Source organism: Gorilla gorilla, chromosome 9, assembly GCF_029281585.2.
Source record: "Gorilla gorilla gorilla isolate KB3781 chromosome 9, NHGRI_mGorGor1-v2.1_pri, whole genome shotgun sequence".
In the NCBI taxonomy this organism is placed as follows: Eukaryota; Metazoa; Chordata; class Mammalia; order Primates; family Hominidae; genus Gorilla; species Gorilla gorilla.
Genome location: NC_073233.2, coordinates 27661694 through 27675228, shown reverse-complemented (window position 1 = coordinate 27675228; position 13535 = coordinate 27661694). Strand labels below are relative to the sequence as shown.

At 39.1% G+C, this 13535-nt stretch overlaps 1 protein-coding gene and 1 pseudogene across 2 annotated transcripts in view; both read right to left on the bottom strand.

Moving 5' to 3' along the window:
* Positions 1–13535, bottom strand: part of NELL1 (neural EGFL like 1) — a 914558-nt gene that overhangs the window by 288095 nt on the left and 612928 nt on the right. The window lies entirely within an intron of this gene.
* Positions 1935–3130, bottom strand: LOC129525310 (isocitrate dehydrogenase [NAD] subunit gamma, mitochondrial-like; annotated as a pseudogene).

The following is a 13535-nucleotide window of genomic DNA, read 5'->3' as shown; positions in this document are numbered from 1 at the left end:
CATGTATTCTATGCATTATGTACCAGCCATTACGTTACAGACTACAAAGGACAAGGAAAGAAAACACATGGAGCTTACCCTAGAGATGTTCATATCTAAGTGAGAACATCTAACAGTGGAAATGAAAAATTTTACTATGGTGTACTAGGTGTCACTGCAGCAGTCTGGTCCAAGAATTGTAATGGGATTCTGAAAATGACCATCTTTAACAGATAGAGAAATTTTAACTGAAGTGTATCATAAACCCCCATTGCTAAATAGAAGCCAACAACTGGGCCACTGTCTTTTGTTAAGCTGATTGTGCCATAAATAAATCCTTGTCATCATAAAAAAGAGTGGTACAGGTGGATAGTATGGGTTAAAGTAATATCAGTTAGTGTGGCATTGGAGGTGCAGGGGGCCATCTGGCTAAAATCCGCCCCTTGCTCCACTTGAAAAAAACATGCCTTTGGTGCAGATCTAGATCAGCCCAGAGGTGGGCACCATTTGGGCAGCCCTGGACAGTGACATGTCTAATGGCCAGTAAAGTGACTATCAGGGTCATTTTATACATAGACTCTTCCCTGTTTGCCTTATTCTTCAAGAAAGACTTCTAGATAGGGTTTCAGGTAGTCACTTTCTTTTCAGACTAAATCCTCTCAAACTAGCTTTCAGTTGTCCAAATCCTGGCCCTGACTTTATGCCCAATTAGGAAAGGTTAGACCAAGGTAATATGATTAAGGCAGAGCCTGGTGGAAACTGTAAGAAACTTTCTACGGTCTAAGTGTCTTTAACTTGTGACCTATTAACCAGGCAGAGATCCAAAGGTAATAGGCGAGACACACATTTCCACAATGTAGAATTCATTATTTTTCTCTGTCTCATTCCTATCTACAGGCCTTTCCTACTGATAAAACTACTGTAAGTTTTTACAATCGTTGTGTTTTTAATTTCCTAATTAAGTAACAATTTCCAAACACCAATAAAGTTATTTTAGTTTGTTTGTCTCCCAACTATAACTTCAAAAAACACTACAAATAAAATAGGATAAAGTGACAGTAAACATTTAGCTCAGTGCTTTTTGTTTTCTTTTGTTTTGTTTTATATACACATCCTTTCTTTGAAAGATTGAAAGTAAACCGTAAAAGACTGTGAAACACTGACCAAAGAGTTTACAATCGATAGTTCTCTGTTTCTCAAAATGTTGTGGGTGTAGTGCCTGTTAACTGGGGTTTTGACCTCTACACTCTTGAGTCCAGCTGGAAGAATTCAAGAATCCCCTTTCCAGAAGAGCTGCAGTGCCTAAAAATGTTCATGTGTGAAAAAGAACACTGGAGAAAATTCCTAACGTAAAGGTCATAAGTAAGACCATAGGAAAGATGGGCTATCCAGGAAGGAGTGGAAGCATTCTATGTCAGCTCTGCTGTATGTTGTCCTATTTATTAGAAAAGTTACAATGTATATTTTTTAGGCAAAGTTTATTGCACTAATTAACTCATTAACGACCTCTAGAGAGAAGCCCGGCTTCTCTGCAGGCGGGTTTGCTGAATGTTAATGACCAAGATAAAGAGAAAATCAGTGTGCCAAGCTCTGGGAAAGCCCCCAGGACTCCACAAACGGCTCCGATTTATTCAGTATATAATATCGTAGAGAAGGGAGAATTGTGGATTAAAATAGATATGAATGTCCTCAATTCGTTTAGATAAAATTGTCCTCAATTTAAACAAAAAATTTTTATGGCATTTCAATTTAATGGGAAAAAAATCAGTTTTGGTTCACGCAGGCCCCCACCCTGCCCTGCTTGTGAATTAAAGCATAAGCTGGTTTCTTGTGGAGTCTGCAGTAGCTAAGCTGGCTAGGGTTTTTAAAGCAGAGAGAGTGGAGGTAACAAGTAGGACAGGACGGACTTTGAGGGATAGCTTAGCCTCCAAGGCACAGAACAATTAATTGACATTTCAAATGTGGTCTATGATGTTTTGAATGATGTCCAATGTGGTACCCTGGCCTCCAAGGTCTGCAGTATGGACACTTTTGTTGTCCAAGGATGCCAAGACTGCAGTATGAATGTGGGTGGCATAGGAGTGGAGTTTGAGGTAATCCAGCATGATACAAATTGCCAGCAGCATGGCGGTAGGGTTTGCCAGATTTGTATTGACTAAATTGTCACATTGCCTTGAAGCTGTCTCAAACACTGCATACATATAGACATAGTTGGCTCCAGGCACAAGGCCTGCCCCACCAATCAAACCTGTGCAGACACTGTTGATAACATTGCCATAAAGACTGAGCATTACCATGACATCAAACTGTTGGGGCTGGGATACTCACTGCATTGTGGCATTCTCCATAATCATGTCTTCCAAGGTGAGCTGAGGATAGCGGGATGCCACCTCCCCCACAGCACTGGAGAAAGAGACCATCTCCCAGTTTCGTGATGTTGACCTTGTGCACAGCCATCACTTTTTTGCATCCCATCTTCTGGGCCAGCTGGAAGGCATATTCAGCAATGCGCAAAGACTTGGCCTTAGTCATGATCTTTAGGCTCTCTGTCACTCCTTTCACACTCTCATGCTCCAGATTGCTATACTCACCCTCTGTGTTTTCCCAAACAACTAGGATGTCTACGTCCTTGTGCCAGGTCTCCACATTTGGCAAATTTTTTAAATGAATGACATTGGCATAGAGATCTAGGGTGGTATGCAACATGTTGTTGAAGGATTTGTATGATGGTGGCAGGGTGTCCTCAGTTTTAATGCTACTCTTCAAAGCCACACGGTTTCAATGAACTGCCATGATGGCATTATGAATTTCCTCTTCATGTGAGGCAGAGGTGGAGGTCACTGACATTCCCTCAAAGTCCACAGGCACACATACATGTCTGAACATAATCTTGACAGGCAGCATAAGTTCAGTCCCAGTGCCATCTCCAGGAATCATAGTCACTGTGTGCTGCCCACCACACTTCGCTGATGGAGGAATTGTGTGAGAAAAAGAGGAGCTTCTCAGGGGGATCTCACAGCCAGGTAAAATATCCCAGGAGTAGCCAAGAATGGTAGGTTGGAAAATTGCCTTCACAGAGCCACCGGCTACTGTCAGCATCTTCAATACCAAAATCATGAAGTTGAGATCTATTCAATTGTGTGAAAAGCTGTGCTCTTTCTCTGGCTTTGAACTAGCTTCCTTGGGTGGAATTCTGGACCCATGATTCTTGCTTGGGTCATAATTCTCTCTCCTTCCTTGTGTTCTATTTCACAGACATTCTACTTTGTGAGAGAGATAGCTAGACAGATGATGTAATGTGTTATATAGTAGAAAATACAATTATTTTAGATCTAGATAATAATTCACTAGACAAATTCAGTGTGTGTAACTCTGTATCATATGCTTTTAAAAACACAGACTTTATTTTTAGAGCAGTGTTAGGGTCACAGCAAAATTGAGTGGAGGGTACAAACATGTCCTGTTTTCTCTTGATCCAAAATAAGCGCAACCTCTTCCACTATCAAAATCCCACGCAAGAGTGCTCAATTTGTTCTATCTTATTTTTTAATTTTTAAAAAAAAATATTTATTTTTAATTTTTGTGGGTACAATAGCGTGTGTATGTATTTATAGATTGCTATGAGACATTTCGATACAGGCATGCAATGCATAATAATCACATCAGGGTAAACGGGATATCCATCACCTCAAACATTTATCTTTTATATATAATCCAACTATACTCATTTAGTTATTTAAAAATGTACACAAATTATTACTGACTATAGTCACTCTGTTGTGCTAGTGAATACTAGGTCTTATTCATTCTTTCCATTTTTTTGTACCCATTAACCATCCCCACCTCCCCCACACTCCCCCACTATCCTTCCCAGCTTCTTTAACTATCCTTTACTTTCTATCTCCATGAGTCCAATTATTTGAATTTTTAGCTCCCACAAATAAGTAAGAACATACACAATTTGTCTTTCTGTGCCTGGCTTATTTCACTTAACATAATGACCTCCAGTTCTATTCATGTTGTTGCAAATGATAGGATCTCATTCTTTTTTATGGCTGAATTGTACTCCATTGTGTATAAGTACCTCATTTTCTTTGTCTATTCATTTCTTTATGGACACTTACATTGCTTCAATATCTTGGCTACTGTGACTAGTGCTGAGACAAACATGAGAGTACACATATATTTTCTATGCACTGATTTCCTTTCTTTCAGGTATATACCTAGCAGTGGGATTGCTAGATCCTATGGTGGCTCTATTTTTAGTTTTCTGAGGAACTTCCAAACTGTTCTCCATAGTGGTCGGATTAATTTACATTCCCACCAACAGTGTTGGGTGTTCCCTTTTCTCTACACCCTTGCCGGCATCTTATTGCTGATCTTTTGCATATAAGCCTTTTTTTTTTTTTTTTGAGACAGAGTCTCACTGTGTTGCCCCTGCTAGAGTGCATGGTGTGATGTCAGCTCACTACAACCTCCACCTCTCAAGCTCAAGCGATTCCCGTGCCTCAGCCTAAATGCTGTTTCTATTAAAAACACAAAAATTAGCTAGGTGTGGTGGTATATAAGTCATTTTAACTGGCCTGAGATTATATCTTATTGTAGTTTTGATTTGCATTTCTCTGATGATCAGTGATGAACACCTTTTCATATGCTTGTTTGCCATTTGTATGTCTTCTTTTGAGAAATGTCTATTCAGATCTTTTGCTCATTTTTAATTAGATTGTTAGTTTTTTTTTCCTATACAGTTGTTTGAGCTCCTTATATATTCTGGTTATTAATCTCTTGTCAGATGGATAGTTGGCAAAATATTTTCTCCCATCTGTAGGTTGTCTTTCACTTTGTGGACTATTTCCTTTGCTGTGAAGAAGCTTTTTAACTTAATGTGATCCCATTTGCCCACTTTTGCTTTTGTTGTCTATGCTTGTAAGTTATTACACAAGAAGAATTTTTGCCCAGGCAAATATCCAGGAGACTTCCTCCGATGTTTTTGTGTAGTAGTTTCATAGTTTGAGGTCTTAGATTTAAGTCTAATCCATTTTTATTTATTTTTGTATATGACAAGAGATAGGCATCTCCTAGATGTAGCACCTTAATGGTCTTAGATGAGATCCGGAAGAATTATCTGGATTACCATGCAGAGACTCTTCTTCTCTTTCCTTACTTTCTCCCAAACAAATGGAGTCTCTCTTTCTCTCTGGATCTGGGGGTGGAGTGACACAAGTACCCCTGTGGCTACCACCACTGGAACTGTGCTGGGTCATTCCTTAAGCCATCAAAGCACTGGGTCTTGTCCAAGGTCTGCTGTAACCACTACCTGGCTACCCCCTAAGTTCACTCAAGGCCCTGGGTCTACAATTTGTGGAAGTGAAGCCAGCCAGGCTTGCATCCTTCTCTTCAGGGAAGCAAGTTCCTCCAGGCCCTGGTTGGGTACAGAGGTGCCATTCAGTAGCCAGGAACTGGAGTCAGAAACCTTAGAAGTCTACCAGGTATTCTATTGTATTGCAGCTGAACTGGCACTCAAATCATAAGACACAGTCCCTCCGACCCTTCCCTCCCGTTTCCACAGGCAGAGGAGCCTCACCTCATAGCCACTATTACCATAAGCCTCTTTAGTCAGCAGGTGATGGGTCTTTTCAAGACTGGGTCCTTACCTTCATGGCAGCAGGTTCCCTTCTGGCTCAGGGGGTGTCCAGAAATGATGTTCAGGAGCTGGGGCATGGCAAGGGGGCCTTATGACTCTGACTGTGACTGGTGCCTATCCTACTGTGACTGAGCTGGTATCCAAGATGGAAGACAAAGTCCTCCCCACTCTTCCCTCTCCTCAAGCAGAAGAAAGGGGTCTCCTTGGGAACTGTGAGCTGTGCAGCCTGGGGTTGGAGGAGGGACGGTGCAAGCACTCCCTTAGCTGGCCTGGCTGGTGTCTCAATAGGTTGCCTGTTCTCCAGGTCCACTGGCTCTGAGTCCAGTTCAGGACTAGGACATGCCTAGGAGTTGTAATCCTTGTGGCCTAGACTGTTTAGAGCCTAGGCTTTGGAACAGTAAATAATGCTTATTATTAACTTAAATTGTTATTTATTAAACTTAAAATTGTTACTTAATTGGAACTTAAATTGTTATTTAAGTTTATTAAACTTAAATAAACATTATTTAAGGCCCCATAGCATTTTAGCCCGCTTTGCTGAGGCTTGCAGTAACTCAAGTTCTGACTGCTGGGATGGGATAGGTGATTCTCCTCTGGCTAGGGCTGGTTTAAATACTCCCTCCGTGGGCTGGTGTTACTAAAGTTCAGCCCAGTTTTGTCTTCTACTGTGACAAGGCAGAGTTGAGTTCAATGCAATATCTCGGAACCACTGTGCTCTCCCCCTCCCACAAATGCACAGATTTTCTCTTCATGTCACATGGCTCCTGCTGAGTGATGGGGAAAAGGTGGCATCAGTGATTCAACACTGTCTTTCCTACCCTCTTCAATATCTCTCTCAGTGGTATGAAGTTAAAATCAGGTACTATGAATGCTCACCTGATTTTTGGTTCTTATGAAAGTGTGTTTTTGCATAGATAATTGTTAAATTGTTGACCATGTAGGTGGAACGATTGGTACAGCCTTCTATTTGGCCATCTTGCTCTGTCATTCTCCATTTATTATAACCAGTGAACCAACACTGATGCATCAGTATCAACCAAAGTCCATAGTTTACATTAGGTTTCACTCTTGGTATTTTACATTATACAGGTTTCGACCAATGTATAATGATAGGTATCCACCATTGTAGTATCATTACAGAGTAGTTTCACTGCCTTAAAAATCCTCTATTTGAGTACCTTTTATCTCTCCCTTCCCCCAACCTCTGGAATCCCCTGAAGAATTTACTGTCTTCATAGTTTTGCCGTTTTCATCATGTCATATAATTGAAATCACATGTGACATTTGCAGATCAGCTTCTGTCACCTAGTATTGTGCATTTACGTTTCCTCCGTTTCTTTTCATGGCTTGATAGTTCATTTCTTTTTGGCATAGAACAATATTCCATTGTCTAGATGTAACAAAGTTTATCCTTTCAACTCCTGGAAGACATTTTTATTGCTTCCAAGTTTGGATGGTTATGAATAAAGCTGCTCTAAACAATCTGTTAGCAGGTTTTGGTGAGGACAGAGTTTACAACTCATTTGGAAAAATACCGAGAAGCACAACTGCTGTATCGCATGGTAAGAACATGCTTAGCTTTGTGAGAAACTGCTTTTTTCCAAAGTGATGGTAGAGTTCCTGGTGCTTCATAACCTTGTGAGGATTTGGTGCTGTTAGTGTGTCAGATTTTGGCCATTCCAATAGGTGTGTAGTGTATGTCATTGTTGTTTTAGTTTGTAGTTCCCTAATAACATAAAATGTTGAGCATCTTCTCATATGTTTATTAGCTACCTAGTGAGGTGTCTGTTAGGTCTTTGCCCATTTTTTAATCAGGTTGTTCATTTGCTTATTGTTCAGTTTAAAGAGTTCTTTGTATATTTTGGACAACAGTCCTTTACCAGATGTGTCTTTTGCAACTACTTTCTCCCACTCTATGACTTGCCTTCTCACTTTCTTGACAGTGTCTTTTCTAGAACAAACGTTATAATTTTAATGAATTTCATATTATTATTTCTTTCATGAACTGTTCCCTTGATTGTATCTAAAAAATAATTGCCATACTATAGGTCACCTAGAATTTCTCCTGCTATCTTCTAGGAGTTCGAGTTTTTCATTTTCATTACCATTTATGATCCATTTTGATTAATTTTTACTAGAGTTTTAAGATCTGTGTCTACTACATTTATCAATTTATTTTGGCATGCGGATGTCGTTTTTCTAGCACCATTTGCTGAGATGCCAATTTTCCTCCATGATATTGTGTTTGCTCCTTTGTCTAAGATCAGTTGACTATATTACTGTAGATCTATTTCTGGCTCTCTAGTCTCTTGCATTGACTTGTTTGTCTATTCTTTCATCAGTACTACACTGTTTTGATTACTGTAGCTTTATAGTAAATCTTCATATCTGGTAGTGTTAATTCTTCAACTTTGTTCTCCTTTAGTACTCTGTTGGTTATTCTGAGTCTTTTGTCTGTCCATATAAACTTTAGAATCAGTTTATCAATATCCACAAAGTAACTCCCTACGATTTTTATTGGGATTGCATAAAATCTTGAATCAAATTGGGTAGAACTGACATCCTAACAATATTGAGTCTTCCTACCCATAAACATGGATTATCTCTCTATTTATTTAGTTCTTTGATTTTTTTAAATGGAGTTTTATAGTTTTCCTCTTATAGATGTTGTCCATGTTTTGTTAGATTTAAATCTAAGTATATCATTTTGGGGTTGCTAATATAACCGGCATTGTTTTTAATTTTAACTTTCACTTCTTCATTGCCAGTATACAGAAAAAACTATCGACTTCTGTACATTAACCTTATATTCTGCAACTATGCTATAGTCACTTGCTAGTTTCAGAAGGGATTTTTTTAATTGATTTTTTAAAAAATTTCTACTTAGATAATCATGGTATGTAAAAGCAAATGCAGTTTTATTTCTTTCTTTCCAGTAACTACACCTTTTATTTTATTTTCTTAATACATTATCTATGATTTAAAATACTATGTTAAGAAAAAAACAGTGGTAAGAGGGGATATACTTGCCTTCTTCCTAATTTGGCAGCAAATCTTGTAGTTTCTCATTATTGTGTGACATTGCTGTAGGGTTTTTGTATATGTTCTTTATCAAGTTGAGGAAGTTCGCTTCTATTATTCCTTGTTTACTGAGGGTTTTTATCAACGATAGGTGTTGGATTTTGTCAAATGCTTTTTCTTTTTTTTTTAATTATACTTGAAGTTTTAGGGTACATGTGCACAACGTGCAGGTTAGTTACATATGTATATATGTGCCATGTTGGTGTGCTGCACCCAGCAACTCATCATTTAACATTAGGTATATATCCTAATGCTATCCCTCCCCCTTCCCTCACCCCACAACAGGCCCCGGTGTGTGATGTTCCCCTTCCTGTGTCCATGTGTTCTCATTGTGCAGTTCCCACCTATGACTGAGAACATGCAGTGTTTGGTTTTCTGTCCTTGCGATAGTTTGCTGAGGATGATGGTTTCCAGCTTCATCCATGTCCCTACAAAGGACAAGAACTCATCCTTTTTTATGGCTGCATAGTATTCCATGGTATATACGTGCCACATTTTCTTAATCCAGTCTATCATTGACAGGTATTTGGCTTGGTTCCAAGTTTTTGCTATTATGAATAGTGCCACAATAAACATACATGTGCATGTGTCTTTATAGCAGCAAGATTTATAATCCTTTGGGTATATACCCAGTAATGGGATGGCTGGGTCAAATGGTATTTCTAGTTCTAGATCCCTGAGGAATCGCCACACTGACTTCCACAATGGTTGAACTAGTTTACAGTCCCACCAACAGTGTAAAAGTGTTCCTATTTCTCCACATGCTCTCCAGCACCTGTTGTTTCCTGACTTTTTAATGATCGCCATTCTAGCTGGTGTGAGATGGTATCTCATTGTAGTTTTGATTTGCATTTCTCTGATAGCCAGTGATGATGAGCATTTTTTCATGTGTCTTTTGGCTGCATAAATGTCTTCTTTTGAGAAGTGTCTGTTCATATCCTTCACCCACTTTTTGATGGGGTTGTTTGTTTTTTTCTTGTAGATTTGTTTGAGTTCATTGTAGATTCTGGATATTAGCCCTTTGTCAGATGAGTAGGTTGCAAAAATTTTCTCCCATTCTGTAGGTTGCCTGTTCACTCTGATGGTAGTTTCTTTTGGTGTGCAGAAGCTCTTTAGTTTAATTAGACCACATTTGTCTATTTAGGCTTTTGTTGCCATTGCTTTTGGTGTTTTAGACATGAAGACCTTGCCCATGCCTATGTCCTGAATGGTACTGCCTAGGTTTTCTTCTAGGGTTTTTATGGTTTTAGCTCTAACATTTAAGTCTTTAATCCATCTTGAATTAATTTTTGTATAAGATGTAAGGAAGGGATCCAGTTTCAGCTTTCTACATATGGCTAGCCAGTTTTCCCAGCACCATTTATTAAATAGGGAATCTTTTCCCCATTGCTTGTTTTTGTCAGGTTTGTCAAAGATCAGATGGTTGTAGATATGTGGCATTATTTCTGAGGGCTCTGTTCTGTTCCATTTGTCTATATCTCTGTTTTGGTACCAGTACCATGCTGTTTTGGTTACTGTAGCCTTGGAGTACAGTTTGAAGTCAGGTAGCGTGATGCCTCCAGCTTTGTTCTTTTGGCTTAGGATTGACTTGGCAATGCAGGCTCTTTTTTGGTTCCATATGAACTTTAAAGTAGTTTTTTCCAATTCTGTGAAGAAAGTCATTGGTAGCTTGATGGGGATGGCATTGAATCTATAAATTACCTTGGGCAGTATGGCCAGTTTCACGATATTGATTCTTCCTACCCATGAGCATGGAATGTTCTTCCATTTCTTTGTATCCTCTTTTATTTCCTTGAGCAGTGGTTTGTAGTTCTCCTTGAAGAGGTCCTTCATGTCCCTTGTAAGTTGGATTCCTAGGTATTTTATTCTCTTTGAAGCAATTGTGAATGGGAGTTCACTCATGATTTGGCTCTCTGTTTGTCTGTTATTGCTGTATAAGAATGCTTGTCATTTTTGCACATTGATTTTGTATCCTGAGACTTTGCTGAAGTTGCTTATCAGCTTAAGGAGATTTGGGGCTGAGATGATGGGGTTTTCTAAATATACAATCATGTCATCTGCAAACAGGGACAATTTGACTTCCTTTTTTCCTAATTGAATACCCTTTATTTCCTTCTCCTGCCTGATTGCCCTGGCCAGAACTTCCAATACTATGTTGAATAGGAGTGGTGAGAGAGGGCATCCCTGTCTTGTGCCAGTTTTCAAAGGGAATGCTTCCAGTTTTTGCCTATTCAGTATCATATTGGCTGTGGATTTGTCATAGATAGCTCTTATTATTTTGAGATACGTCCCATCAATACATAATTTATTGAGAGTTTCTAGGATGAAGGGTTGTTGAATTTTGTCAAAGGCCTTTTCTGCATGTATTGAGATAATCATATGGTTTTTGTCATTGGTTCTGTTTATATGCTGGATTACATTTATTGATTTGTGTATGTTGAACCAGCCTTGCAACCCAGAGATGAAGCCCACTTGATCATGGTGGATAAGCTTCTTGATGTGCTGCTGGATTCGGTTTGCCAGTATTTTATTGAGGATTTTTGCATTGATGTTCATCAGGGACATTGGTCTAAAATTCTCTTTTTTTGTCATGTCTCTGCCAGGCTTTGGTATCAGGACGATGCTGGCCTCATAAAATGAGCTAGGGAGGATTCCCTCTTTTTCTATTGATTGGAATAGTTTCAGAAGGAATGGTACCAGTTCCTCCTTGTACCTCTGGTAGAATTCGGCTGTGAATCCATCTGGTCCTGGACTTTTTTTGGTTGGTAAGCTATTAATTATTGCCTCAATTTCAGAGCCTGTTATTGGTCTATTCAGAGATTCAACTTCTTCCTGGTTTAGTCTTAAGAGGGTGTATGTGTCTAGGAATTTATCCATTTCTTCTAGATTTTCTAGTTTATTTGCGTAGAGGTGTTTATAGCATTCTCTGATGCTAGTTTGTATTTCTGTGGGTTCGGTGGTGATATCCCCTTTATCATTTTTTATTGTGTCTATTTGATTCTTCTCTCTTTTCTTCTTTATTAGTCTTGCTAGCAGTCTATGAATTTTGTTGATCTTTTCAAAAAACCAGCTCCTGGATTCATTGATTTTTTGAAGGGTTTTTTTGTGTGTTTATCTCCTTCAGTTCTCCTCTGATCTTAGTTATTTCCTGCCTTCTTCTAGCTTTTGAATGTGTTTGCTCTTGCTTCTCTAGTTCTTTTAATTGTGATGTTAGGGTGTCAATTTTAGATCTTTCCTGCCTTCTCTTGTGGGCATTTAGTGGTATAAATTTCCCTCTACACACTGCTATGAATGTGTCCCAGAGATTCTGGTATGTTGTGTCTTTGTTCTCATTGGTTTCCAAGAACATCTTTATTTCTGCCTTCATTTTGCTATGTACCCAGTAGTCATTCAGGAGCAGATTGTTCAGTTTCCCTGTAGTTGAGCAGTTTTGAGCGAGTTTCTTAATCCTGAGTTCTAGTTTGATTGCACTGTGGCCTGAGAGACAGTTTGTTATAATTTTTGTTCTTTTACATTCGCTGAGGAGTGCTTTACTTCCAACTAAGCGGTCAATTTTGGAATAAGTGCACTGTGGTGCTGAGAAGAATGTATATTCTGTTGATTTGGGGTGGAAAGTTCTGTAGATGTCTATTAGGTCCGCTTGGTGCAGAGCTGAGTTCAATTCCTGGATATCCTTGTTAACTTTCTGTCTTGCTGATCTGTCTAATGTTGACAGTGGGTGTTAAAGTCTCCCATTGTTATTGTGTGGGAGTCTAAGTCTCTTTGTAGGTCTCTAAGGACTTGCTTTGTGAATCTGCGTGCTCCTGTATTGGGTGCATATATATTTAGGATAGTTAGCTCTTCTTGTTGAATTGATCCCTTTACCATTATGTAATGGCCTTCTTTGTCTCTTTTGATCTTTGTTGGTTTAAAGTCTGTTTTATCAGAGACTAGGATTGCAACCCCTGCTTTTTTTTGTTTTCCATTTGCTTGGTAGATCTTCCTCCATCCCTTTATTTTGAGCCTATGTGTGTCTCTGCACGTGACATGGGTTTCCTGAATACAGCACACTGATGGGTCTTGACTCTTTATCCAATTTGCCAGTCTGAGTCTTTTAATTGGAGCATTTAGCCCATTTACATTTAAGGTTAATATCGTTATGTGTGAATTTGATCCTGTCATTATGATGTTAGCTGGTTATTTTGCTCGTTAGTTGATGCAGTTTCTTCCTAGCCTCGATAGTCTTTACAATTTGGCATGTTTTTGCAGTGGCTGGTACCGGTTGTTCCTTTCTATGTTTAGTGCTTCCTTCAGGAGCTCTTGTAGGGCAGGCCTGGTGGTGACAAAATCTCTCAGCATTTGCTTGTCTGTAAAAGATTTTATTTCTCCTTCACTTATGAAGCTTAGTTTGGCTGGATATGAAATTCTGGGTTGAAAATTCTTTTCTTTAAGAATGTTGAATATTGGCCCCACTCTCCTCTGGCTTATAGAGTTTCTGCCAAGAGATCAGCTGTTAGTCTGATGGGTTTCCCTTTGTGGGTAACCCGACCTTTCTCTCTGGCTGCCCTTAACATTTTTTCCTTCATTTCAACTTTGGTGAATCTGACAATTGTGTGTCTTGGAGTTGCTGTTCTCGAGGAGTATCTTTGTGGTGTTCTCTGTCTTTCCTGAATTTGAATGTTGGCCTGCCTTGCTAGATTGGGGAAGTTCTCCTGGATAATATCCTGCAAAGTGTTTTCCAACTTGGTTCCTTTCTCCCCGTCACTTTCAGATACACCAATCAGACATAGATTTGGTCTTTTCACATAGTTCCATGTTTCTTGGAGGCTTTGTTCATTTCTTTTTATTCTTT